The sequence below is a fragment of the Xyrauchen texanus genome, chromosome 21 (genome assembly GCF_025860055.1).
Source record: "Xyrauchen texanus isolate HMW12.3.18 chromosome 21, RBS_HiC_50CHRs, whole genome shotgun sequence".
In the NCBI taxonomy this organism is placed as follows: domain Eukaryota; kingdom Metazoa; phylum Chordata; class Actinopteri; order Cypriniformes; family Catostomidae; genus Xyrauchen; species Xyrauchen texanus.
The window spans coordinates 37,809,511-37,836,040 of NC_068296.1; positions in this window are offsets into that span (position 1 = coordinate 37,809,511).

Sequence of the window (26,530 nt, forward strand, 5' to 3'; positions counted from 1 at the left end):
GGATGGGCGCAGTAAACACACTTCCGGGTTCACCTGGGGGGCTCTGCATGCATTCATTTGCATGCACATTAACATTAGTTCTCAACCCAAACTTTGAGAAATGCTTACATGCAAATATCACTACAAAAATATCAAACTATACAAATAATCACGAAAATATAGACTATACCATAATTTAATATACAATATGTTTAAGATACAGGATAATGTAGGCTGCTACATTTTATGACATCAAATTGAAAGCAAGGAAATGATCCACACTGACGATTGGTAGAACATAAGATATGTTTTTAATTTCAGAAAAGCATATACAGATTGCTGAGTTGGAGTGTGTTTTGGGGATCAGGCACAGACGCATTGGTAATAGAAAGGCTGGGCAGATGTTTCCATTGTTGTGCTATTAAGAGTAACGAACCAAGCCATCAGGAGTGTCTCCAAGCACATCACGTTTCATGGGTGAACTTCACTTTGTAGGCTACTCATTTCAAAATGAATGGGACAAACCCCGTTTTCATAGAGAAATAGTAAGTAATGTTATAAACATACTTGCTTGAAAACATGCCTAAATAAGACGAGAAACACGCTGAGTCCGTCTTAACAGAAAACAATAACAAATGAAATTAATTTCAAGATGTCCCGAAAAATAAAACAAAAGAACAACAATGCAATTTTGCAATTTGAATAACATAAATGCAATATTTTGAACATGCTGGCACACACACACACACACACACACACACACACACACACACACACACACACACACACACACACACACACACACACACACGCAGTGCATATCACTTTGCACGACTTCACATTGTTTATAGATAAAATTCGACTCCAAAAAGTCAGTTTCATGTCCACTCAAGCGAAAGAACGGGATAAGTGGACAGTTTGAAGCCAGGTGAAAGCGTCCAAACGCCCGGGTGGGGTAACAGCTTGCAGCGGTCAGTCCTGAGGCCCCCGCTCGCCCTGCACGCATACAGGGGACATGTCAAAGGTGACGCTTCAAAGACAGCTGCGGGGGGGAGGGAGACAGATTAACTTTTTCAGACTTTTCCTTGTAAATTAGGGACCTGCTTAGTGACAAAACACATACATCTGTCAGGGTCAAGAACAATACCACCCGGATTAACGAGTTAAGAAAATGAACAAGTTAAATTGCGACTCAGCAATTTGAGAAGTCAACTCGGATAGTTTATGAGGATTTGACATGTGGCGACAGAAGTATATTAGCCATAACAACAATATGGTAATAATAATAATAATAATAATAATAATAATAATAATAATAATAATAATAATAATAAACTGCTGAGGTGAAGCAAACCACAATTAAATGTTTTAACAATAAATGTCAATTTAGAAACGCATATATATATATATATATATATATATATATATAAAAACATTAATATTTGAGCACTTATTGGGAATGTACAGTGTTCACAATCTCTCTGACACACGACCTGATTTATTTTCACATAAACAACAGTGCAGGTCGCAGACTTTGCATGAGCACCATCGACCATTCATTTGATGAAAAAGATCGTATTCAAGCACGAAATTTAGTAGCTAGCCACATCAGCGCACATTCTCATAGTGATCGATATTTTTCATTCGCACTCGTGTCTCCGTGACGTGTTCAGCGGTGTGTGTGTGTGTGTGTGTGTGTGCGTGTGTGTGTGAGTGAGTGCGTGTGTGAGTGTGTGTGTGTGTGTGTGTGTGTGAGTGGGGTGATGTAGGGTCTTTCTGCTGAGATCTAGTACTTAAGCGTCTCTCTTTGCCTGTATTGTATAGTTGTATATAGAGTAGTGGTGACAACAATATTAGCTAATATTACAAGATAAAATGAATGTCTTTAAAATGACTTTAAACCCTCTCATAGCCTATCAATAATAAGCGAAATATAGTAATTCTTAACAAATAAACAGTCAAATACGTTAAATAATATTTAGCCTAGGCTGTTTTACGGGTCTGTAAACTAATGTAGGCCTATATATATATATATATATATAATTCGTCATTAAATGTCCAAAGCAAGTTCTATTCATAATTTCGGTGGGATTTACCTCATTACCTCTTACAGAGGAACTCATAAGGCAGTGGCAATGAAGCAAATATTGATTGTAAAACAGGTTCTCCGTTTAACATTTCTTAATGGGGTAGGTGCACTCACTCTCAAAGAATATTCAATTATTTAAAGACTTCTGCCGCTGAACTTTCCCTCCAGTCGTTAATTGGGCGCCTGTGTTTTTATTTGCGACGGTTTTAGAGCCCCTTTACTTTAAATATAAATCAAAGGCAAACCTGAAGCCCTGCAATATGCCGCTATATGAAACAAATAACAGCGCAGATCAATACAGAGTCAAACGTGCCCACCGCAAATTGACGCTAATTTGGAAATAAAAGAATTAAACGAATTTTCAAATAGCCTATCAGTCAACAACTGGAACGTTTACGTTATGCCTATGCGTTTATATTAGTTCGATAACAAAATAACAAAATAAAAATAGGTAAGGGGACTTCAACTACACAAATTGCAATGTTTATATCTCTGTAAATTATGATGACTATAAATGTGATTATATAAAGCACAATAAATATTGAAGCTGGATGACATCACACGAAATTGTCTATTCTGTAAACTACATCAGCATTGTGAAATTTATTTTTTAATTGCGCAGAAAAACTTTCACAATTGCAAAACATTAGTTTTGTGTTTAGTAAATGTGAAATAATGCTATTTAAATAACTCGTTCAATATACTTTTAATGTGAAATGTTATTAGTGTTACTATAATTATTATTAGCTCTGTATTATTATTATAATGTAGTTTATTATTTATCTCGTGCACGGTGGAGAGTTACGTTAAAAGAGAACAAACTTTCACAAATCATGTAAGTATGATATCTAATAATTCTCATACGCGATTCTTAAACTTAATGACTATTGTAAGACGCGTTTTGACCCTATATGAGACCCGTTATTATAAAGGCAAACTGAACAGAAACGAATGAATCTACTTTAGGATCTAAGACGCATTCCTCAGAACAAGGCCTCTGAGATTGTCCCGGGAATCTAGATTATTGTTATCTGTAAAACTCCCGGGTCTCAACGCTTTCAGTGCAGAGGATGATTGAAATATGCAACAATCGATTGTGCATTACATTAGCGGATCAATTTCTTTCAGTTGAAAGTGGAGTGAAAAGATAAAATTACAGCGACACTTTGGGATGAAATAAGTAACTGAACGTGTTAACTGATCGTTTTAAGAGGATCAGTAGGAAATCATTCGAAACCGTGTCCACCAAAGCAGTGATAAATTCAACAGCCCTATTTTAATACAACACCTATTTCCATTTCCATTTCTGTATAATCAATAAATCGAATTTTTAGAAAATGTTTATCCCAACTTCAAGTGTTTCCTCCGGTAGTCTACATAGGAAGTGGATTTCTTGCATGAATAAATCGTTTAAATTAGCACACGTTTTCTAAAACACACAATAAATAAAAAATGTGGTCCAATTTTGTGCAAAGCAGTGATGAAAGTCGCTTGATTTTAAAAAGCCAAATAGTCCGAAAACACCTGACATTGTTGTGCTTCTTATTTTCTGTCCCAGGACTCAATTTGGTCCGGTGCGTTATTACAGTAAATAACAAAGAAGATGAAATGACTGTACAAATGACTGACAACTGTGATCCTGCTAATATCTTTAACCAATTTATACAAATTCGTTCAAGCTGCTCAACACGGGCGCATAATTATCCGTCCCAACCACCAGAAATGATGTTTTATGATTATGTAATAAGTTGTCCCTTTGACTCAACATCACAGTTGAAGCAACACGTTTCTATTATCTGAGCATAAATATGTGTATGTTTGTTTGTGGGTTTCCTTTGGGAACACAATTTGAAGTAAATGAAGTAAAAATGATTCATAATAAAATACATTCAATTAAACATAAAACATCCATTGGTTTATTTTAGGGGTGGTAGTGTTAGTGTTGGAGTTAGTCTGTAGTTATTATGATTCACTTTATTTAAAAACAATAGAAGTCTGTGGGACGTCTCTATTGAGATAGCTTGGTATTTTCTTGGTATGTGACTCTTTAACATATTAACATTTAAGAACACCAACACTGCCTTATTCTATATATAATGTTGTTTTATGGTCATTCTGCAGCAACATTCTGATTTGAGTCAATGCACCTTTCATGACCCCCCTTGCCCGTTTTTTTGTTCATTAGTATCCAGTGAACTGTTAATTTATACACTCTCTAAAACTGACAGTGAGGTCAGAAGCAACACGATTTCTGTGTGTGGTGTAAAATGGGCGGGGAAATGCAGCCCTGAATATATTTAGATACATAAAAACATGTATTTAACCTAATCACCATAATTAATGAGGACAACAGGTGACATTCAGTGACCTGGGGTATCAGATATTAGTTAAAGCGCATTATAATGCTGTTTTGATCGAATTATAATTCAAATTAAATTAAAAAAAATTCTAAAAAATGAAACACAAACTCTGCCTGATCCACACTAATGTTCAAATATCAATATAGAAATATGCCACATTCAATACCACACCCATTCCACATAAGAAAATTCAGTGCATGAATACAGAATGATTATTTCGAATAAGGTTTGTGGGATTCTGTATACAGTAATTACAGCGTTATAACAGCTTTACTACGCACAAGAGCGAGTGACCTCATATTTAAACCTTGTTTTTAAGTTCAGTAAACTCTGCAGGACACCAAATGCCACTGCATCCAGTAAAACAACATATACACTCATCATGCAGTGATTCCTTACGCTATACACACACACACACACGCACGCACGCACGCACGCGCGCGCACTTACACACCTTCCCATGCTTACCGACACATTGCGCTCTTTATAACAGGATTTCAGTCCCATCGTCAAAGATATTCTCATTGCCGAAGCATGCACAACATGTGCCTTTACGTTTGTATCAGTTATCCACAGTTTTGCATGGAAAGTAATCATTTGATTTGATGCGCACATATGTTCATTATGCTCCGTAGGTAGAGCGCATCGTGCATCCATCCGGAGGCTCTCGTCCAGCAGCGAGGTAATCGTGTTTCCACCATTTCCATGATCAAATCACAGCATCCACGGGCAAAAACTCCGGTTCGGTCGGCGTTGTTTGCTTGTCTCCCGGCTCGTTATTCTGTCTTATCCGTGCATTTAGAGATGCGCGTGCATTTGAATAGCCGCGCGAGCAGTTATGGATCCGGCGCGAGCTGAAAGGGAATCAGTATGCAAATTATTTCAGTAACAATCGAAATGTTCGATCTGTGATCTGCGCACTCGCCTCTCCCTCACACACAAGAGCGAGGCCCTCTTCAAGTACATTTCTCTAAACATAACATTGCACAAATATTAAATTAATATTAAAGACACATTTTTTTTAGTTATTTGTTAAGAAAAAAAATCATAACTTATAAACACATGAATAATTTTCCTGATGTAATCATCTGCCCTATAGGCTATAGTCATTTGTACTTACTAGTCTTTTTACCTAACCGGTTTCTTTATTATGTGAAAGAGAAATTAGATTTTAAAATTAAACACACAAAAAAAAAAAACAATAGAGATAACGCTGATTGAAAAAAAAATCCAACACTTTTTGGGCCAGTTTGAATGAGCCTTTAACCTAGATATATAATCCAATAACAAAAGTATAGATAGTATTCTACTCTAAAAAAATCTTTTTAATTCTTGTATGGTAAATGCAACATGTCATTAGTTGTTGGTTGTTGGTGTAGAAAGCAGAGGGGAAATTGTGCCCAAAACAAAAACTGCCCAAAACGGCAATTGCGAGTGGGGTGGCCAGGCTACGCTCACCCCTGGCCATCCCCAAGCTCTGCCCCTGCTAGAGGGGCTACAGTAGACCAAACAACAAACACAAACCTAACATTGAACTGTTACATGCGTTTGAGCTTCATCTTGGAGTTGAAGGCCATCTGCCATTGAGATGGCGAGTCAAGGGTCACTGACTCAGGGTTCAAATGGCCACCAATGGTCACTCCATTGGACCTGAGTGCTCAATTCATCTAATTTTAATTCTGCTGATCATCTTATCTAATACAAATACCCTCCGCAGCACGCGTGTTTTCCAATCATGGTGCATGTAGGGATTGAGAATTGCTGCGGTAACATTCCAATTTGCTTTAGGATAAATGTATAGTACACGTGCTCTGAGCAGCATCTGAATTATTCAGATTCGGTCACAGAGCTGATACCAGTGCTGTATCTGAACCACAATGTGGTTTCCGAGCAGACCAGAGCTTGTTGATAAATTGGGCTTTGGCCGTGATAATCTTTCATCATTAATATTTAATTAACAGGAGGCAGCTCGGTGCCTGAGCTGCACAGAGACTTAATTTAGCAGCTCGGTCCAGCCTTACGGGCACTGGGCCTGTAGAAGAACATTTACAGTACATAACTTCCAGGACTGATTTGTTTTTTTGGGAACATATGTGGTAACAGATACATTTTATTGACCAAATTATAACTGCAGTATTGAAACAGCAAAAAAATTGCACTTAATCTAGCAATGATGAAGACACTTAATAAAAGATAGATAGATAGATAGATTGATAGATAGATAGGTAGACAGACAGACAGACAGACAGACAGATAGATAGATAGATAGGTAGACAGACAGATAGATAGATAGATAGATAGATAGACAGACAGACAGACAGACAGATAGATAGGTAGACAGACAGACAGATAGACAGACAGACAGACAGATAGATAGGTAGACAGACAGACAGATAGACAGATAGATAGTCAGACAGACAGACAGACAGACAGATAGATAGGTAGACAGACAGATAGATAGACAGACAGACAGACAGACAGACAGACAGATAGTCAGACAGACAGACAGATAGATAGGTAGACAGACAGACAGACAGACAGACAGACAGACAGACAGACAGACAGACAGACAGACAGATAGATAGATAGATAGATAGATAGATAGATAGATAGATAGATAGATAGATTACCATAGTGCGGTCAAAATTTTCGGCAACATGGGATATTTTGGACAGGACTCATCAGCATGTCCTCGGGAGAGTAAATATGGTCCTCCAATGCTCCCAGTGTCTGCTGGAAAGGGATTAAAGAGGTTTCAAAGCAATCTGACTGCCATGTATTGTCGTATTGACAACAGCAGAGTATAGATCTCTATTTAGTATAATCTTCATTAGTGAAGACAGAATCTCAACCCTTGCAGTGAGCTATTGCTATTGCTTGCTTGTAATGTATGACAGATATAAACACACACTCATGCACAAAAACACGCTTATATGGACATTACTGTGAAAGTGCGTGGCACTGATTGCATAGGATGCAGTATTAATTACAGCATTGATAATAATGTGACATAAAAGTTCTAGAAAATGAATTAAACATTGAGCAAACGTAGAGCAGTTTTTTAACAAAGAAGAAAAATCTAAATAAGAAATCTAGAAAGGAAAATCATGGAAAAACTTACATTAAATTTCCCTTTGTTAAGGGTTAATAAAGGTGTTTATTAATGAGTAATTAGTCATTTATAAAGACATTATAATTTATTTAAATGCAGTTATAACAAGATGAATATAAAACTCAACTTTAATGCTATATAGCATTTTAATAATACACTTATTCATACTTGTTGGCCAATGTTGGATTAAGGTAAATTAAGGTACATTTTCATGGGTTACTAATGCTGAATAAGTGCTATTAAGCATTTATAACACGTGAGGTAAAATGGCTCATTATTTGGCAAGCATTGCACAAAAGTCACCCTTTTTTGCATGTTGTAATGACTGCATATAAACAATTTGTAGTGCCTTTGTAAATGACTTATTAGCCATTTATGTCAGGGCAGGGGCGGGTTTACAATGTCTGAGGCCCCAATCAACCGATTAACCTTGGGATCCATTCAGAAAATGTTGCTTAAAAAATGACATAAAACTGATTTTGAATCATAATTTTAAATTCATCCTATCAGCCGTTATAGCCAAGTACATTCAAAATGTTGAAAGAAATTAAATTCTAATTCAAGATAATGAATACATGTTTTCCAGTTGTTTTTTTGACAATACAGTGATAAAAAAGAAACAATATTTACCTACATATATTTTTACAAAACTTTTTATGAACAGGGTGTGCAAAACCTACTACTTTACTCAATAACATTTTGGAATTCAGTTGTTATTATTGTTATAACCAAACAGATATTCAGTGTTCAGTTTTTCATTATATACAGTATTATTATTATTATTATTACTTTGAGTATTACTTTATACAATAGTAATGTATTTCTGTCTTATTTACTTTCACCTGGAGCTTATATTCTAATGCTGTAGTGTATTGTTCATCATGTTGCAAAAGGCTGTATTTTCTGTATGCATTGTAGGCGACATTCGTAACTGTAACAGCAAACATTCAAGGAACGGCTCCCCCTCAGCACACTCGAGCAGAAGGAAAAAACATTGCCGTTTATCAAGCACTGAAACTTGGTGAAGTATAATCTGGAATAATGTTAAGCATCGTAACAGTATGCAACCTGAACTTGTTCAAAACATAAAATCTATGTGACACCTGTGCTAAAAACATTTTAGACGCAGCGCAATGAATGAAACAGAATGCAGGTGTCTCGACATGTGTTTTTGAGACCTGGATTTCTTTTTAACTTGACACAGTGTCTAAAAATGTGCCGGTCCTGTGAGACACTGAAGAAACAGGAGACACTGTGCAGCAGTCAAGGACGTTCCTCCAGCGCATTTACATAGGAAAACAAAAGAAAAACAGAGCAGACACAGGCAAAAAATATTTCTGTGTGAACGGCCCCTAACTCATGGGTGAATCAGGTTCGGAAGTCCTGTATATTTTTTCATTAATTACAAACCCGAACACAAAGTCCTACTTGAAAAACTGACCCAAACCCGGCAGACCTCTAATGTAAACCGCTCTAAGAGCGATGACAACAGCGAATATGCGTGTGTACCCAGAACTTTATGTCACCCCTAAAGCGCATTTTGCAGAGCTTTACTACCGGGGCAGGGCCCCCCGACTTCTGGAGCCCCACACAATTGTGTGGTTTGCGTGGCGGTTAAAACCGCTACTGATTAATGTCTTTATAAGCCCTTAATAAAAGGAACATTAATGTTCCAAATGTTACCAAAATCACAAATCTCAGTTATTTCTCCTGAAATGGAAAATTAGACTTTTGCTTAAGTCTTCCGCTTCTCCGATTTATCTCCAGAGAAAAAGACCCCAGTAATTCTATGCAGTTTCAGAAGAGATCTCAACAATGTCTCAAATGGGTGCTCAGATTTGCCAAGATACCAAAGTCTGCAATCAAAAGATTTTAATATGAAATAATTTCACTCTGCACTCTTACTTTAGGTCTGAAATGGTCTCTTTTTTTGTCTATTTTTATTCCTTCATATGAAATTCTAGGAGACAAAATATGAGACAAAGTTGAAATTGAAATGAAACAACTGAGATCTCAAGAATACATTCTTTTTAAAAAAGCGAACAATGACATTTTCCCTTTTTCTCTTCCTCTCATAGTAAGGCCGAACACTCAGACAAAAGCAGAGCTGTCGGAAAATCAGCTTTCCAAACAATTACCTACAAAGCCCCGGAGATAAATTATCACTCAGCCACTCGCCTGCATGCAGAAATTTTACTGCCAAGAAAACGAGATGTGATGGATCTGTCATCGGCAGCACACATCCTGTAATTTATGTGAGTGTTCTGCTCTGCCCACATGTGTCTCTGAGTAAACCCTACTATAGCTGCTATCACAGAGCTCATTGTGCTCCACTGTTGCACTAATCTGTACGTTGGTTAAAGCATTACTAAAACAACTAGTGCTAGGTAAACACTACTGAAGACTGCAGTAAGTAAAAGTTTCCCATTCCCATCGGGAGGAACAGCTTTTCTGAGCCGCCAAGTAAAAAAAATACTGCAAGTCATGAATTGGATCCAAATTAAGAGAGAAATTCAATTTGCAATCCTCTACAAACATTTCTACAAATGACAATTCCAAACCTGTATGACATTTCTTGGTTGAACTACTTCTTAAATACAGATCACACTAGCTATTTGTCCATTTAAGCCTCTGTGTTCATTGTTTAAAACCAGATTGTGTATTCAAAAATCACAAATGATTAGATTAGATGTAATAAGTCACTGTTTTTGAATAAACGCAGAAAGTAACGCAGACTTAAATGTATGCTGCAGTGTCCCTGTGAGATGTATGTTCCTCTCTGAGACTGAGGCACACATGCACAGCTTGTGTGTCTTTGTGCCACAGAGATGTTATTTTCCCACAAGGGATGATAAAGCCGATCAATACACGCATACCAGGCTGCAGGCATTCAGTCTAGAGTCCACTGAAATATAGAGGTGGACCATCGTGTCTGGATCAGCGCGACAATGGGGGGTGCGATCTTTCAGAAGCAGCTCTGTGAAACCCTGAAATGAAGAAAAACGCAGAACCTTTACATTAAACAAACAAACAACCAAATCCATACCGCATAAATCCTTTACTGACCTGATTTTTAAAGAAATTTCCACGTATTTTCAAACGGTACGATTTTCTGTTATGTGGATGCAATAGAAGAAATTTCTAATAATTTTATTGACTGTAGCCTGTCAAGTTAAAAACTTTGAATCATAAAAGTAGTCCATATGATAGTCAAAGTGTTCTGAAGCAATTTTATAGCTTCATTTGAGGCACAGAAAGAAGTGTATGTTGTTATTCTCTGAATATTGTGATCAGTCAAGTGACACAAGAGACAAGAACCACTTGTGTTTGGCATTATAATGTCCAACATAACTTGACAACATCTTCACACGGCATATTCAGACTTATCACACTGTGAATTTGCGTCATAAGTTCTGCTCTGTGCTTACCGAAATTCAGACCACTGCCCCCAGTGGCCGAAGCTGGAGGTGTTGTTGACCTGTTTCCTTGTGAAATGTCCACAGGCTGGCATCAGTCAACATGTTTCTGATAGTTTCGGTACTCTAGCATCGGTAACTGTATGCCGACGTGCTGACATGCAGCATTCTTATCAGTTTGCAGTGGTTTCAATGTGTTTACCTTTCCACCTGGTCGTGATTGGCAGCACGTTGCATCACCCGTGTGGGAGACTAGGGTTCAAAGCCAGAGAGTAACCATGTAATCAATGACGAGAATGATTTGGAGGTTTCTCTTTTCCCCCTAACATAATTAGTTTTACTTCACTAATGGTTAAGGTAAGGTTTGGGTTAGGGTTGGAGGATAGAATCTATAAATAGATGTTTTTATCTTCATTGTATAACGTCCTGTAAAGCTAAAAACAACTTGCTTCACTACTAGCTTTTGGCGACCTCTCCTGGACATAAATGAGGCACATGTGCCCATATTTTGCCAACACTTAGCGCTTTGGCCACTGGGGGCAGTGTTTCGGAATTTTGGTCAACAGATACCGATTTTGACTAAAGAAAAGTCGATCTACTCTCTCCGATTTCACTGTGAGATCAGAATATTTAATTTGGCAGAATGGGGTGGATTTCAGGGTACATGAACATTTGGAAACATGATGATTACCTATGTGATCATGTTTGCAGACTTTGCAGTGCATAGAACAATAGTGACGCAAAATTTATCCAGTCAGATTTATTCCATTTTAAATCCATTTAAGGTGCTGTAAGTGATGTTAGCCACTCTGGAACTTCAATCAGAGTAAAGGGTCGGTCACACCACACTTCGCACTCCATTTACTTTCATTCAAATGCATCCAAACACAGGAGACTGGAAATGCAACCTCATGCAAATACATTTTGTATAACGCTTTGTACCAAAGTTCAAGCTTGGTGAACTCTGAAACATGAATTTGTACGACGAGAGGACGGTTGACCAATAGAAGTTTGAAACGTCACATGCTAACCTCTTGGCTCAATACAAAGAATACATATTTCAAAGCTGCGTGTTTTTATTGTTGCTGGAAAGTGAGTAGACAGTATATTAAAATGTTTTAATATAATGTAATTTTTTATTTGTGATGTATTATATACTTCCACAAGCAGACCTCCCGTGTGACATCATATCCTGGTTTGTTGCGTTGTTCATAAATAATAAGTCTTATCAAAAGCCCAGTGTGACCGACCCTTAAGAAACAAATGTTCGTGCTCAAAGCCTAGTGTGACCACCTCTTAAAGGCTCCACTCACTCCCATTCAAGCGCATCCAATCGTGGGAGACCGGAAACGCAAGCTCATGCGAAGAAATTTCGTATGACACTGCTAGATATCTTCTATACAGAGATAAAACCTCAGCATTTTTACAATAGGAGAGAGTATAACATCAACTACCATAGTGTGTTATGACAGTAAGTCACTGTTTGCAGATACCATAAAAATGAATGGGGAGAGCCGTATACTAACACCTACTGTACCCATTGCAAAATGGTCAGTGTCTTGTCTTATGAAATAGCAGTTTTATCTTAGTAAACTCCACAAATACTCCAAAAGGATTATTTAGTGAAAAACATGTTGAAGATTGGCAGACAGGCAGTCAATTCATTAAGGGATGATCTGTTTCCTCAAAAGTAGTTTATAAATTGTTAAGAAGCAGCTCCTCCGTAAACTGCCTCTTGTCTCCTTGCCAGTGTACCGCCCGTAGAATGTCTATGAGACCGCCGCATTATGCTATTTTAGGCTTAGTTCTAGAGGTGTGTGGCAACTTCTGAAAAAGACCTGCCTCTGTAATGAGATTGGGCTGGGTTTGGTTTAGGTTTGAGAGAGTTTGGGGTGGTAATTTGGATAGTTATGGGATGAGTTTAGGATGAGTTTGAGTTGGGTTTACAGTAGGTTTTGGGATGAGTTTGAGTTGGGTTTACAGTAGGTTTTGGGACGAGTTTGAGTTGGGTTTACAGTAGGTTTTGGGATGAGTTTGAGTTGGGTTTACAGCAGGTTTTGGGATGAGTTTGAGTTGGGTTTACAGTAGGTTTTGGGACGAGTTTGAGATGGGTTCTAGCATAGTTTGGGGATATGTTGAGGATTGTTTTAGAAAGTGTTTGTTATGCCTTTGGGGTGGATTTGAACATGTTAGGGATATAATTTTGCATAGTTTTGAGATAAGTGTGGGTTGCATATGAGATGTTTGAATACATTAGGATTATTTTGGAAATTGGTTTTGGAATTGTTTGGGATGGGTTTGGGCTAGGTTTGAGTGAGTTTGTATGTTAGAATTTGTTTGTAGATAGTTTTGGGATAAGTTAAAGTTAAAAGTTTGTTAAAGGTGGGGAAAGATTTCCATCTAAAAATAAGACTGTATTCATCACTGGAACGGCCAACCAATGGCAATTCTTTACCAACCCATTTGTTTGTTTGTTAGTGCATCATCATTTATTGTGGCTCCAATGCAACTACACCAGAAACAACAAATAAATCTCTCACAAAAACTCCATGTAACACCCCTTGTGATTATCTATCATGATGCCATGGCCAATAAAAAGGCAAAACACACACTGAAATGCTGGGCGCATGGAAGTGGCCCATCTATTTCATCTGTCCCTGCGGTGCTCTGTTTTCCTGCCAACACAACGCTTCCTTCCGATTACACAATTACTGATCTAACAGCACTCTAGAATAGCTACTGCACAAATTTAAATCTCTGAAGGTTCTAGAACACCCTCATTTCAGCTAGATTTCCAAAATAAGGATCGGTCTTACAGATTCAATTTGTTCAGACTTAGTCAACATGAAATCAAAATTGACCCCAAATACTTTTTTAAATGCATTCCTGGTCTTATTGTGACTGATTTATTGGTGAAATAAAGGTGCGTACACACTGCCAGCGACTTTGTCGCTGCAGGTCACAAGTGGCTGGCGGTGAAGTCGCTAGTGGGTGTTCCAACTACTGGTTGCCTAGTAACGTTTATAAATGACATTCACGGATGTCATTCCATTGCTGTTGACAGCGAATCTCTTTTCTTGCCACTAAAAACAAACATTTTGGAGGGAAAAGACTAAATATAAATAGAATCAGTACATAAAATGCTTTATATCAAAGATGAATGAGAAACAAGGCGTGCTGTTTGCCATAGCGGCTGTTTATCTGCGGCAAAAATGCAAATGCCGGTCTGTCTGGGTCCATAAAATCCCCGCAATCTCAGATACACCTTTCCACGCAGTATTTTTCTTAAAAATGTCCTTGTACGTGGGAAGAGACATATCATAGAGCACTGGAACATTTCTAACAGCAAGAATTAGCCTTTCATCCATCTTTCCGTTACTGCAGGAGCTGAGAGAGAGAGAGAGAGAGAGAAGGATCACGTGAGCTCTCCCGTCTTCTCTCCTATTGGCTGTCGCTTCCGTTAGTCGCTCTTCATTTGAATAAAGTTGAACTTGTCTCAACTTTGTCACGTCGCTGGACACGCCCACATCTAGTCGCCACCGGTCGCGACAGCTCGTGTCCCCGGAAGTCGCTGTGCTCTCATTGAAAATGAATGGTATGGAGTCGCTGTCATGTGCGATGTCGCTGGCAGTGTGTACGCACCTTAAGCATGTCTTCATAGTATTTCATTGAAATGCAATAACTTACTCATAGGGCTTTTCACAATACACATTGTTTTAAAGCAGCTTTACAGAAATTGATATTGTAATGTTTGTAATATAATAAATATCATAAAAGGCCACTTATTTTTCAACCCCTCCCTTCCAACCTGTCCACATTTCACAATCCAATCAATTCCTGATGGATCAAATTAAGTCCCGCCTTCCCTTTTCCTGTCTACAATATCCTGTTTCTCAAAAATGTCAAATTTCTTCAGTAAAATAGATTGCAAATGGTGCTTTAGGTTCTAGAGGTGTGTGGCAACTACCGAAAAAGACCTGCCTCTGTAATGAGATTGGGCTGGGTTTGGTTTAGGTTTGAGAGAGTTTGGGGTGGTAATTTGGATAGTTATGTGGTGAGTTTAGGATGAGTTTGAGTTGAGTTTACAGTAGGTTTTGGGACGAGTTTAAGATGGGTTCTTGCATAGTTTGGGGATATGTTGAGGATTGTTTTAGAAAGTGTTTGTTATGCCTTTGGGGTGGATTTGAACATGTTAGGGATATCATTTTACATAGGTTTGAGATAAGTGTGGGTTGCATATGAGATGTTTGAATACATTAGGATTATTTTGGAAATTGGTTTTGGAATTGTTTGGGCTGGGTTTGGGCTAGGTTTGAGTGAGTTTGTATGTTAGAATGTGTTTGTTGATAGTTTTGGGATAAGTTAAAGTTAAAAGTTTTTTAAAGGTGGGGAAAGATTTCCATCTGAAAATAAGACTGTATTCATCACATTTCACAATCCAATCAATTCCTGATGGATCAAATGAAGTCCCGCCTTCCCTTTTCCTGTCTACAATATCCTGTTTCTCGAAAATGTCAAATTTCTTCAGTAAAATAGATTGCAAATGGTGCTTTAGGTTGACTTTAAAGCTGCTTTAAGCATTATTTGTGCCAGTATCAGCACCGAACAGAATTACAAACAATAACGACTTTCCAAAAAACAGGATAGTTTCTATCGAACAGGGTTTTGCTCCAAACTCACACCATTGGTTGAGCCAAAAGTTAAAATGTCAGACCACTCAAACAATGTGCCACACAGCCACAGTATTTACAATCTTCAGCTCATTAATCTGAGTTAGGAGAACATATTTTAACATTTAACATAGCTTTAATATCATTGCAAACCATAATGGTCAGTTAATTTAATGTTTTGTTCAAGTATGCTACCTGTAGTCAATTCAGTGTTGCTGTGAGTCAAGAAGAAGGTTCACTCTGTTACTCCTCTACCACATCTGAAGTGATGATAAGCCCTTATCAATGTGGAGTGACGTCGCAATCAGAGTCGTGACCTTTTTACTGCGCCTCCCAGAGTGAGCTGAGAGTGTTTACATGTCCAGAGTGTTCCCTTGTATTCCCTTGCTCAGCTCCAGCTGTGGGAAAACTCTTGACTCAGCTCAATTCAAGTGCACCTCATGTACACTCAGTGCTTGCGTTGGCAAATCTATTTGAAAAGCTTTAGTTATAGCTTATAAATAGACTTTTTTTTATACTGTATGTACAATAGTTGTTAGGGGTTTCTTTTGTGTATGTATCTTTTATTTTGAAAGTTATTTTATTTGTCTTCCTTCACTTTTTTGTTCATAGGTGTCTCTTGTTATGCTACCTTCAAATGCTATTGGAACTACAACTTTCCTATTTGGATGTTGCACATGAACTGGGAAACTCTGAGATAATTTTAATACATGAGGGGACAAAACTTTCAACATGGAGGAGAAAAGTACGGTTACGGTTAGTGAATGATTCAGTGGCATTTTTCTAAATCGAGCAATCTTGGCACTTGACATTTCAGTCATATACATTACCATATATCAGTAACAAATTGATGCCTATTGCACAGAAAATAGCAATTATTACACCAAAATCCCATTATCTTCAGCATGCTGACTAACTTGTACTATATTCTGGTGTGTTCGCATCCACACACAACTCACCACGTGCCCCACTGAGCACAAGAACCATATTATGACTCTACCCTCCCTAGCAACCGGGCCAATTTCGAGTCACTTAGCATGCCCTATATTCGAACTCGTGACTCCACGTGTGGTAGTCAGCGTCTTTACTCACTGAGCTACCCAGGCCCCTATGATTTTAAGTTTTAAAAATGTTTACCTTTCTTAATATATTTAGACATGTACAGCCACATGCATTCACTTACATTGTATGGAGAAAAGCACCTCAGACATTCTTCAAAATATCTTAGTTTGTGTTTTGCAGAAGAAAGAAATTCATACCATTAAAATGGCATAAGGGAGTACATTTTGAGGTAATTTTTATACCTTTAATATTTACAGCACATGACATTTTCATAGTGATGAAAATCCCCCCCACCCCAACATGAATACAGATGAAGGAAGATAAAATATATTCTAAGAGCTTGGCACACTAGATCTTAAAGATTCTTTCTCTGAAATTCATTAACAGAGATCATAATTTACACACAGAATGAGTGTGAGCAGCAGAGAAATTGAATGAAGTACAGAAGAGGTTGTAGGTAAGAAATAGAAGGATAGCATTAGAAAACTTGCTTGAGTAAAAAAAATGAGGTCTATGTAACTGACTCTTTCTGGTCCTCACAGAGTGAAATTAAATCATTGCAGTGCTCAGAGACACTGAAACGCTGCCATACAGTAATCTGCTGCATTTATAGCGACCTAGAGAGAAATGATAAGACATTATTTGCAATCAGAGAGCAAGAGAAGGACAGAGACAGAGAGAGAGAGAGAGAGAGAGAGAGAGAGAGAGAGATAGATACTTGCTCCGAGAGATGCAAGAGATGAGAGTCCTTCAGATTTACAACATCTCTGAACAGAAAACGACCTCTCATTACACTTTACCATCTTACATTCTCACACACACACACGCACACGCACACACGCACACGCGCGCACACACGCGCGCACACACACCCCCACTATATTAGAAAATCTAAAGCAGGACCCCCTTAAAACAAGAGACAGTTTATGGAATCTTTTGAAAAACCAAAAGAATAGAATAGTATTGGGTGTGTTGTTATTAGTGCATTTAGAACATATCTGTATGTTTGCCTATGTGTGTGTGTGTGTGTGTGTGCAGAGATAAAGTGGCTTTTGCCCTTATGATAGCATCTTTAAAATGGACAGCTGGTCATCCTGCTGCCCAATGACCTCTGGGATCAAGGTTACTGACCAGCCCATAAGACCAGAATGGACACACTGACCAATGCCAGTGTGGCTATGAACAGATGTAGTGTTCGGTTTAGCTGAAAGCATCAGCAATTCATAATTTAAAACAGAGTGAAATCAATCACAGTAAACACAAATCATATTTCAAGAAACCATTGTACTATTAAGATTATTTTTTTTTGTTGCATTGTGACATTATTTACATGAAAATAAACTCCACTCCATTACTTCAATTTAAGATAAAACAAAGATATTTAAACTGTGAAGTATTTATACATCAAGGTTGTATTTATTGTATTTTTGCTTAAGTAAAAATAATAATACAAATTAAAAAATCCTGTAATACATCATTTATTTATTTATTTTTATTTCAATCTTTCAATTTTGGGGTGAAGTATAAATAAAATACTACCTGAACATGTTTATATCAAGGCTGTCTATTTAACATGTTGAATTTAGTGTGATTAATTATGTTTAAAAAAAATTAAATAAAAAAAACAATGTACAAAATAAATCCATCTGACCCGTATGCAAACTCTGCAATAAAAATATTTTCCTATTATCAGAGCAATTCAAGCTTGAAGTAAATGTAATGAGTTGTGTCAGCAGGGGGCAGTCAGCACATCTTCACAAACTTCACAAGCAGCGCAGGCACAGAATGAGAGCTTCCCACACAGGACACGTTCTTGACAGCTGGGTGAAGCACAACATAATTTAAGAATCTCAAGAATCGATTTTCGAAGAATACTTTATCACAGCTTCCTAAAAATGCAACATTTATGATACTGAAAACCAGCGAGACCCTTAAAAAGCGTCTATATTATGCATACACCGACAATTAAAAAAAAAACGCGCAAAGGAAAAAGATTGACAAAATTATTGCTGGCGACTATAGGCTTATGTTCAATGAAATGGGCATAAATGAAACAATATACTACTTCTAAAGATACTTTTTGTATTGTGTAATCAGTGCTTTATTTGTCTGTCCCAGTAATGCAATATATTTCAATCTGAATATCTGAATTGTTTTATTTATTATATACAGTATATATTATGTTTATCTGAATTGTGTATTTTGTCTATTAAATAATCAGACCCACTTTATATTAGATGTCTTTAAATACTATGTACTTAAGCATGCGATACAGTGGACTTATTATGTCCATACGTGTTTTATATTGTACTTTTAAAGTGCAATTGTAATTACACTGTTATCCTAAACCCTTAACCTAACCCTACCCTAGCCCTAGCCCTTACCCTAAACCCTAACCCTAATTTAAATCCTAACGCCTAGCCCTAAACCCTAATATAAACCCTAACCCAGGACTATTCAACTTCATCGACAGGTGGGCCAGATGGAAAAACGCTTTGGGGCATGCAGGCCAATCCAGATAATAAAAAAGTGCTTTCAAATCTGGTCCATAACAGAGAAAGTAATTAAGACTAATAATAAAAATGTTATTAAACAACTACAGTGAAGTTTGTTATTGTTGGTGAAGTTGCATCCAACATTACCCAAATGGTAGATTGTAATACAGTACATACAGTGATTTAAACTTTTGAATTTTCAAATCGAACGTTTTCTTGATCAAATGAATGAACAGAAATGTTCTGTTTCTCTGAACTCATGCTTATCAGTGGTCCATGATTTTAGTTCTTTAATCTTTCCATTCCGTGAAAATGACAGATAATGATAATGAGTTAAGCAACCTCTGAAAGAGTCTAAATGCTCTTGCACGAGACACTGTAATAACATCGAGATGTGATACAGCATCTGTCTCAAGTTTACATAGGAAAACCACCGAAAAACAGTGTGAACAGACACAAAACACATTCAGTGTGAAGGGCCTCTAAGAAATGCGGGCAACTGAAAATATCAAAAGAGATAGAATTGGCCCATGGGCCGCCAGTTTAATAGCCCTGCCCTAACCTAACTCTAATCTAAACCCTAACCCCTAAGCCTGACCCTATCCCAACCTCAATAGCAGATCATGTGAATCTTGTGAGTCCTTCAGAACGACATGTAGTTACACAATAAATACATTCAATTTAATGTATAAAACACCTAATATAGAGTGGGACTGAATGATCTTTATTTGGGACCCTTTCTCATCAAATATTGATACATGTGATTAACTGCAAATGATCTGATTAATAGGCATGTCAAATTGAAATCAATTGCATGATGGGTTTGTGCTGCTTGAATGCTTATTTCAGTATTACAGTCCATGGTGACATGTTTGAACGTGATGCTGGTGAGTTGTGGATCTAGTATGTTTTCATCAGAGTAATAGAGCGTGTTGCAGAGAGAGCTTGCTGTCAGCTCAGACAATGTGATCGTTGACGTGTTCATAGCTGCACCCAGTGCAGCTCAAAAACTTGTAATAATACACCAATCAAATGCCAATGAATAATCAACAATGATCACACACTTGAATCCAGGGTGTGCTGAGTGACTCCAGTCAGGCTTCCTAAGCAATGAATTGGCCCAGTTGCTAGGGAGAGTAGAGTCACATGGGGTAACCTCATTGTGGTCGCTATAATGTGGTTCTCGCTCTCGGTGGGGTGTGTGGTGAGTTGTGCGTGGATACCGCGGAGGATAGCGTGAAGCCTCCACATGCGCTAGGTCTCCGCGGTTCTGTGCTCAACAAGCCACGTGATAATATGCGTGAATAGACAGTCTCAGATCCGGAGGCAACTGAAATTCCTCCGGAATTCCTCTGCCACCCGGATTGAAGCGAGTCACTACGCCATCATGAGGACTTAGAGTGCATTGGGAATCGGGCATTCCAAATTAGGGAGAGAAAAAAACACAGAACACATAGTTACGTGTTATTCACATCTTGAACACAATACTGCAATGCTTATAAACAACAATACACACACCCACAAAGAGACCGACAGCACTAAAACTGATCCATGCTTGACAGTGTAATACACAATGGCTTTTTAACTTGCCTGATTGATTACAGTAGCGATTGGGGATAGATTGATTGATTGGCTAGTCCAGAAACAGTGGCAGTGGAACCACTGATCAATATGGTTCTTCCCTCAACATTCAACAGCATGAAACAATTAAGATGTGGACTGGGAGAATGGATGATGGGATATACTGTATACAGGACAAACTGGTAGCCTGCTTTTTGGAAAATGGAGGGTGTCTCAATCCACTAGCAAGCTCCCTTTAACATTAGCATATGGTTCCCATTTCCAAGGACTTTTTCCACTAAATATTGGAACACTGAGGACTCAATTGCCTAATAGATGATTATAAGGTCACGCATTAAAATTAAGCTGGTATTTATCAATAATATCACTCATTGCTGCAAAAACCAGCATAGCTGGTCCACCGAATAGACCCGCTGTAATCATTATTAAACCAGCCTAGACCAGCATGGGAATAACATGCTACTTAAGATGATCTTTTCAGCAGGACTGGATAACATGCATTTGTTTTGATCATCGTGCATCTTCATTGTAGCTGAAACATGCACTTGTCCAACCAGTGCTGGAGCCATCTTTGAAGCTTCACAACAATGTAAAGAATGAGAAAAATAAAACCGAAGAGTGATGTTCACTCACGGACGATAATAGCACACCTTCTACTGCCAGCGAATAGATTCCAGAGTAATTCAGCGAAATGCTAAATCAATACACAGAAAACATGTGGGAAAACCCATGGCATGTACTAAAATAAGATACTTTTTAATCCAATATCAGACATTTATGATTTTTTGCTCCTCGATTTTGTAATGTCCATGCATGTATATGTAGCAATATACAAAGAAAACCTTTTCCAATCACGAAATAAATAAATAAATAAATATATTATATTTTATTCACAGAAAATTAAGTGTATTTTTACAGGATAATTATTTAAATTTTTTACATTGTGACATTATTTTCATATAGTTAAGCACATTTTGTAAATAATATACACATATACTGCAAATAAAATACAGTAATGGGTAACACATCACAATAATGTTCCATTTATTAAGGATTTATAAAGGGGTTTATTAATAACTAATAAGTAATTAGAAAATGTATTATATATCATTGATGTGGGAAAACAGGCATGCAATACTTGCCAGACAGTAAGCCATTTCACTTCTTATCTTATAAATGCTTAATAAATACACTCATTCATACTTATATTAATCAAAAACAGAACTTTATGTGCATAGGTTTCTAATTTTGGCAACTACTTAATAATTTTCTCATATGTGTCCAGTTTACATTAAGGTACACTTTAATATGTTACTAATGTTGAATACGTGTAATTAAGCATGTATAACATGTGAGGTAAATTTGGCAGGTATTGCATTAAAGTCCCAATTTTGTAAATAAATTTGCATTTGTAAATACATATTAGTCATTAATGAACCCCTTTATAAACACATAATAAAGGGTTCTTTATTCTTTATGCAAAGTATAATTAATTGTTGTTGTCCTATTAATTTAGGGGTGAAACCTGGCCATGTTTTTTCTTTTTTGTGTTTGTATGTGTGTGTGTTTAGATGCCGTCTCTAGGTGCATGGAGACTCAGATTTATGCAAGATGGATTTGCACTGCCGAGCATCTACAGGATCATAGAAGCATTTTCATTGGCCTTTAATTTCTGATAATTTCCTTTACTGCTTATTGTGGATAAATATATTTAAACTGTGAATATAGAACATGAAGAGAAATGTGCACAAAGAGGAGGATATGGACGACAATGAATGTCATGCGTGCACGCCTGTGACAGTGTGTGTGTGTGTGTCAGAGAGACCTTCGAAATTATTACTATTGATTTCTATCCTTGAGACGTGGAAATGTTACCAGATGGCTGCAGGATGATGGTGGCACAAACCTACCGTTTGTTCATTGGCTACAAGAGGCAAAATCCTGTAAATTCATCCCTATCCCTCATAATATGACAGTAGGGCAGTATACATCTCTGTAGCAGCAAACACAAATGTTATTTGTATGAGCAGTTATTTGTTTGCACAGATAAAAGACAATGAATATTACCACTGATTTCTGATCATATAATATCATCCAAATTTTGCCTTGGGGTCACCATGAGATGTCAGTAGGGCTGGACTGGTAATCTGGCATACCGGGACGACGCACTTTTGGGCCGATCAGGGGCGGAATGTCTATCGGGAGAACCGAGTGTGCCAGTGGTTCGGCCGCCAAATGTGCCGAATGGGCCAAGATAAGCAACAATGAGCTGCCGCGTTATGCAGAACGGACCACCAAACGGCGCCGCGATATGCACTCATGCTACAACATATCGCGGCGTTAGGCCCCCCTGCCCCCCGGTCAACAGTTTGGCCAGTTGCCATGTCAAATCCCGGGCCGATTTCTCTTCCCAGTCCAGCCCTGGATGTCAGTCGAATGTTCGTGTTTTATTTCAGAGGCTCCCGCACTGCACAGTCATGTGCCGAGTCCCCGCCTGAAGTATTCAAATTACAGAAACAATTCAATAAAAATTAAGTTTGCAAACTGGCTCTGGGTATGAATTACATTAAAACACAATCTGGCAACTTGGAAACTCTCCCATGTGGTTGGAAACACTATTGATTTCAATTCTTACATGATTTCAATATCGATAAGGAGATACTTGCAATAGAAGCTCACTAAGAAAAAAAGTGAATCAAATCATGATTTCCTTTTCAACAACAATAAAAACATTCACGCACATAAAAAAATCATCAAAAGCCATACTTTAACAAATTCATTAGTGCCATCCTTCCACTAGAAGACAAAGTCCCTGACATGTGAACTAAGGTGTCGTTTTGTTTTGAAATTCAGTTTTTTAAGACAACTGATGGTTCTTATTGAAACAATGCTAGCAAACACAAAGTCTAATTTAGTTAGGTAAGTTAAGTTGCTGATCAGATGATAAGATTAGGTTCAAGCAGAGAAATCCAACCACAACAACCATCAGGTCAATAAAAACACCCTACTCTGCTATGACAACAGCATTTGACTACACTTTTTGTTAAAATGCTGGTAAACACACAATCTAGTTTCCAGCCGTAGAAACCATCCACAACAACAATTTGTGCATTACCCTGTCTTTCACAGAGATATGAACCGTGCCAACCAGCCAAGAGTTGATTGTAGTGTGACTTAGTCTTGCATGGCTGGACCTTGAGCTGTGAGACTGTGATTAAAAATTCTATTTTAGCTTCTCCACCAGCGTTTGCCACAACATCTAAGATTCTGCTATCCCTCCCCCTCTGTTGTCAAAGAGCAGTTTTCTTTGTTTCCATAGAGCCATGGTTCTGTCAAAATCCCAGGGAGAGAAGGGAAGGGAGAAAAAATCAATCACTCTCCATACAGGGAGAGGGAGAGAGAGGGGAAATAGGAAAAGGAACGGAAAAAGAGGAGAAAGTGTGTTAGAGAAAAGAGACAAATACAGAAGGAAATAGACATAGAGACAGGGAGAGAGATGTAGAAACATGTTACTGTTCACCTCTGACAAAATGACGTTCATGCCCTGGGTGTGTATGAGTGTTTGGCACTGACAGAAAGAATGATCCATCTTTCATGGCATCACTTCGTCTAAATGATCGAGTCTGCTCAAGTGCCAGTCTCACATTCTCTCTTTTTTGTCTTTCTCACACACACAGTTGATTGTACACACCTTTACCAGTCTCCAAATTTCGTGAAAAACTACCTGCTCTACCTGCCAATCGTGCCTAGATGGTGTATAAATGGTTACCCTCATTTGGTAAATAGTCTTGAAAGAGTTACAAACTACATTAATAGACTGTGTTTATTTGGAATCCTGAGCAAACCTTTCCATACCCTAATCCTAATCTAAACTAACCAAACCCAAACTAACCCTACTTTATCCTAATCCTAACCTAACACTTTTTTTTCCAAGGAGAGAGACAGGCATGGTTTTATGCATAAGAAAGATTTTCACCTGAGTCATACACTAAGCAAGCTATTTAAATCACAATTTATTAAATTCCACAGAATCAAAAAGATGGGGAAGAAGCCACACAAGTGCTTTTCAGGGCATTATTGTGACATGGGGTTACTCAAAAAGGTTTCGAAGGACAATCAAATCAGAAGTTAAACAGCTATTCAGTGATAATGGACAATATCAGAGTAAGTATACTTGTAACACTCCACAATATTAAAATGTAGAGTACTAACAAAATAATGGGAACAAAAGTTCCGTTTCTATTTAAACTACGGAGTAGGAAAAAGTATTACTCAATACTGATAAATAAACAACCAACCCAAGTGTATTTATAAAACAAAAGAAAATTTACAATAATACAAGACAATCGCATGTAAGTGATGTGTATGTATGTGGGTGTGGGTGTGTGTAAAAGTAAAATCCAGCGGGCACAGAGTTAATGGCAGAGTTCAGATCAGCCTCACCGGTAACTTTGCGTAGTCCGTGAGCATGATCAAATGAAGAAGATAACTGGCTTTAGTCCTCCGATAAAAGTAATCCAGGCTGCGAGCCCACGGAAATACTCCTCTGAGGAACGGCGACCCCGCGCTTCCAAGTCAGTCAGCAATAACTCCAACAATGAATGGAAAAGTTTGTGAATGAGAGTACGCCCTCCTGAACACCGGCATACCGGTTCCTTATATGGAAACTCAAAGTCTTTTCCTGTTTACCTGACAGGTCATCACGTGACGCGAAGTCACGTGAAGTTATCGCGCGAACAGAAATCGGGGTCAAATCCACAACAGCTAAGGCAAATACAGCATACAGGGGAAAACAATAAAACGAATTGCATATAATGACTAAACATACTTAGTTTTTTGTCATTAACCTTATTTAAAAACTTCCCCTTATGTGGCCATGTTGGTGAAGTACAGCAATTCTCAAGATCAACCAGTATTGAGAAGACATTTTATTCAAATAAAATGGTTCTGGTAGTCCTGTTATAGAACACATTACTTTGGATGCAGTCAATGTAGTTTATGTCGTAAAGTGTAAACTTATCAAAAAATGTATGTAGGAGACATCAAGAATAGACTTATATTGAGACTCCAACAACTCATATACCAGATTAAGAAAGGAGGGAATGTTTCAATACTTTATAATAATTTCAGAACACACACCTTGGACAAGTAGAAACTGGTGTAGAACTCAGAAAGAGAATTGAATGGAAATGGATTGAGTTTTTATAAACAAGAGATCCATTTGGTTTGAAAGAATGTATTACTTACCTTTAATCATCCGAGGCTTGGGTTTCTCCAGTTGTGTGTAGAAGAACAGGATCTAGGGTAAAATATAGCATGTTTAAAATAGGTAAACACTGCTGTTTTTTTTTACATTTTATGTTGTGTGAGCATTACCAGTGGATTGAGTAGCCAGAAATTAGAACAGAATACGAATATTGGGGATTTTTGCTTGTCCTAATCCATCAGCTCCAACCCTTTTATGGATTAATATACTGTAACTTGAAAATGTCTATACATTGATGCAATTATATACATATATATTTATTTATTTATTCACACTTATATATTTGACTCGTTGCCGATGGCAGGCTGTGGAACTCTGGCTCAGCGGCCATGATGTGGAACTCTGGCTCTGCATCTGCCTCCCCCACAGTGAACATGGAACCAATGATCTGCAGGGTGAGGTCGATATACTGAGTGAGGCTTAGGGAACTTCGACCGCCAGGCATTAAATAGGAAATCGGCTCATTCAGCCCAAATCGGAAACGTCTTTGAGGGCCACCT